We start from the raw sequence: 4,753 nt of genomic DNA on the forward strand, positions 1-4,753 counted from the left end.
GATAGTGCTAACATTACTCATAATTTTGCTATTTAATCCATACACGAGCGAGGAAGATTAATCTACACAACATATGGTGCTTTTTCATCCTTATCCGTCCCCTGACGTAAGGCAAACAAAGGCAGATGTTGTTATCGAATATGGTGAAAACCGACCAAGTTAAAAGTGAAAATGTATCTTTCGAATTTTTATATCCCAAGAGTATATATTTAGTTTCTTTTCACCGATTGAATAAAAAGTTTATGATAAAGAAATAGGAAACTCAGATGATAAGTAATTAAAGGAACTGTGGAGAAGTACGTTACTCATTAATTATGAACAAATAATTGTTTATTAACATCTAATAGATATGAAAGATTGTATTACTTATACTATTCTGTACGTAAAAAGAATAGTTTGAAAAATTCCCTACGATATCATGCGTATTAATTATGCGTATTATAAGATAAGTTAACAATTTATAACGGAACTCGATTAATAAAACTCAGTTGGACGAATTGCAGGAGTTGGTAGACTGCAGTAAATTTTTCATTTATTTTGCTTGTTATTATATTTATAAAATTCTAGAAAAATTCCCTTTATGAAAGTAAAAATGTAAAAAATGTATCATAGTCTTCTTGCAGGATAATTAATTTATTATTAATTAGTAATATAAGCATTTTAATAAAAATCAATTCGGTTGCTTAAATATTGATAAAAGCGATTTCTACAAAAAACGAAAACTGTTTCGTAGAACACATTACTCCATCTACTCGGTCATAAATGTATTAAACAGAGGACCAAGGAAATCGATGCCAAGCACGCTTGATATTTCATAAGCAAAAGTAACAAAAGGAAATTTAAGTTAATAAAGTATCGACCGTCCAAAATTGTTATAAATAAATATTTATCAAACAATCATAAATATAAAATAATTTGGTATATTATATATACTATATTAATAGCTTATTCTCTTTTATGCTGCATCTCCCAAGATATTTATCTACATCATAATTTGATTTTCAGATATTAATATATTATTTTTCAAAATAAGAAGAAATTACATAAATTCCTTTGTATATTTCTAAATATATTTAAACATATAATTGAATTTTTAAACCTCAATGATGAAAGCTACTAATTTAAGTTCCTAGCAGAAATATCGATACGAATACTTTTAAGTGCAATAAGACGTTCTCTTGTGCGAGTATAGATGTCTGTCTATGATTTTGAATATTTAATTAGTCTTCACCTTATCATGTACTGGTAAACGAGATCAACGTAAATACATATGTATATACATTATTTATTCTCTGTAACCGAATAGTCGATGGTATTATACTTACGTGTGTATGTAGAAAAAAATCAAAATATTATTTAGTTTAATCAAATAAATTTTTTGTTACAGATCTAATAACGTTTCGTTTATAATACGTTTCATAATTTTATTTTATAGTTAAGAATTTATTAAATAACAACAATCTCGTGGTAAACTGTTTCTTATTGTTTAAATATTAAATTTCTCTCCGCTGTATCCAATTTTCATAACTATCAATGCTAAAGCAATAATCGTGTTTATAATTCTATATTATTAATACTAACTGCGAATTTATAGAAGAATATTGTGGGAAAAACGTTATACCGAGCATAACGATATGTGAAGATACTTTTTAACACCTCATACAAAATACTAACCAATATGCTAGAGAATAAGTATTAAACGAATTTTGAAAATATCGTTAATTTGTATTATGAAAAAGTGCGTTACGAAAAATCTTACACATTTTACATTTATCGTTATTCGTTCAGTAGTCAGTTCGGTTTGCTGCTACTTCCATTAAAAGATATCTAAAACTAAAAACTATTATAAAATAAATAACAAATTGTTTGATGACAGTACATTAGACAGTAGGGATAAAAAACATAGATTCTTATATATCTATGTAATATTTAAGTTAACAAAGAAACTATCGATTTTCAAGAGTAGGTAAGCAAGGAACTATGTACGATCTTTAGCAAAAATGCAACGATTTACCATTGTGTTAAGTACTTTTCTAGAAGACATTAAGTAGGCAGATACTTGAGGTACTTCATCTAAACTTACGCACATGAATCATTAAAGATAATACAAACATTCAGAAACTGTTTTCCACCGTCTAGTTCACTGCAAATATTTTACAAGCATCGCGCTATTCAACAGGTTTCTACACTAATCGCAATTTAATTCGTTATAATTTCTTCTTGATTTGTGTTCTGTAATTGACGTTGCTTGCAACATTAATTTCTCTTCTGTGAAATTCGTTTAATTAATAATTACTTATTATGCGTTTGCTTGATTATATGGCAAGAGTACGAGTTCGCACAAACTTTCGCAATTCTTTATATTACACTATTGATTATCTTCTACTAATTAAGTTCCGCGAAACATCGCTGTCCCTAATTCACTGAATGTAACCTATCTCGTTTGCATAGATAACTAAAGTCTTACAGTAAAATAGCTTACATATGATAGCGCAAAAATATCAATAATGTTATGATCTGTTATTGTCGAACGATATTGAAACAAATAATAAAATAGTAATTATAACTGCAATAAAGTTGTTTGAAATATAATATAAAATAATTTGATGAAAAATTCGTAGCAGAGGAGTTATCGCATAAAACATACGATGATACATTAAACGAATAATTTGACACGACGTCACGTATCATATACATTACAATGAGCGTTTGTGTTTATGCAAAATTATTCGAATATTAAAGGAAATGCAAAATTATTAAAGGAAAAATCACCCTAACAAAACAACAGTTAGCGTGAAATCTAAACCGAGATTTTATCGCTGTAATTATGGTTGTACAATAATAAATGTAACAATATAAGCTCAAAAATTATTCTAACTACCTATTGTACGTAGAAAAAGGTCATAATGTCAAATTGCCAAGTTTGTAAAAATATGGAGAAATAATAAAAACGCTGTAATATTATATTAACCGTGGAAATTAAGTTCCTATCTTTTAAAAATATAACAGCGGAATATTCTTACGCGTTAATGTAACATAATAAAGCATTTATCGTAGTTTGTTAAACTTTTGCATACTCATATTATATATAAGTATAATACAACTGATCCGAACGAAAGACAAACATATGTTATATCTTGTTTATCGAATGTAACGTTTCACGCTTCCTGAAACACGCGGTTTTCAAAAAAATTTGCGAGACGAATGGTACAGTGCCGGTTAATACTCTGTCGAGAAGAATGAAAACGCGTTAGAGAACGCACTGATGCATCAAATGGTGAAACAATTTTTCCAGATAGGCTTTTTCCTTCTTTTTTCTCGTTTGCAAATGTTGACGCGCTACTTGGTACGTGGAATTAGATAAGAAACTGTCCGATATAACGTGTCATAGTCATAGCCTAATAACTTACCATCAAGAAAATTCGCACCAATCCCTGCGTGTTATTGAGTTTCGCCGATAAATCATCCTGCTAGAAAGTTTAATCACTTTGAGGTAATAAATGCGACAAAACACTGTATAAATGCCGAGTAAAACAACTATTAATGATGATCCTTAAATAATAAATGGATAATGAAATTTTCATAAAAAGTCTGAAACTGAAGCTGTTGGCCTTTTATTCTTTTTCCATTGTACTAGAATATACAGGATGTTTTATCAGTGGTAGTGCAATTGGGAGATTCTACCTTCATTATAAAGTAATACAATTTATCGTTATCGTCACTTAGTACTATACTTTTCAGTATCCATTACAATAAATATAAACGTGTTATACAAATATTTAAAAAATTTTTGATCGAAAATAAAACTTCGTCAGAATTCTGTGTTTTTCATTTACTTTTTCGTACAAGATCGCCCCTCTATTTGAACATACATATTTGAATTATGGAAAAAGCTGGATATTAAATCGTATAGTCCAATCGACAGACGTTTAAAGTAATTCACTCTATATTTTACGCGTATTTTATTATCATCTATTATCAGCATCTTATTTCGCATGAAACAAGGCGAATACAGTTATGGAAAATACGCAGAAGAAACAGAGGAAAATCCAGCGAAAAGAAGAGTAACGGTAGGTAGAACCGCGGAACACTATTTACTTCATTCATTACTGTAATCCATAGCTAATTATGAAAATTTAATCGCCTAGATGATATATCCTACAAAACACAAAAGTGTGAAAGGTATATACCAACTGTGTTAATATATGCGAGTATCTTTTAAACCCGATGAATTCTGGTGTCTAGAGGGATAATAACATTTATAAAATTCTACGATAATCTACGATATATTTAAAGCGTACACTTGTGTGACAGCGAAACTATAAATTTGCATAAACATTCGCGGCCTGGCTATAACCACGTTTACGTTTGCACACGGTTAGGTTGGGATTATGAGGTCAAAATAATGGATAAAAAACATGATAAAAAATCTTTTACGTAACTTTATAACTACAGAACAATTCTCGATATCTTTACTTGAAAATGTTTTCATCCTGTAAATGTGAAATGTCGTGTAACAAAGAAAATTAAAATTGTTATTTGAAGGAATTCGGCTGTTTCATATTAATCGGATAAATCTCGGTATCAATCGAACGAAGGAACGAACGAACGAACGAACGGACGATCGGATAAGGTTAGCAGACGCAAGCGGAAGGAGTAACGGATCATTGTGAGAGGCAACGTAGTAAGGAAGAAAAAACGGAGAAAAGGAGGGGGCACCAACGTGGTTCCTGTGGACGTGTAGCAGCGAGTA

This window comes from Bombus pyrosoma, linkage group LG14 (assembly GCF_014825855.1).
Source record: "Bombus pyrosoma isolate SC7728 linkage group LG14, ASM1482585v1, whole genome shotgun sequence".
NCBI lineage: Eukaryota > Metazoa > Arthropoda > Insecta > Hymenoptera > Apidae > Bombus > Bombus pyrosoma.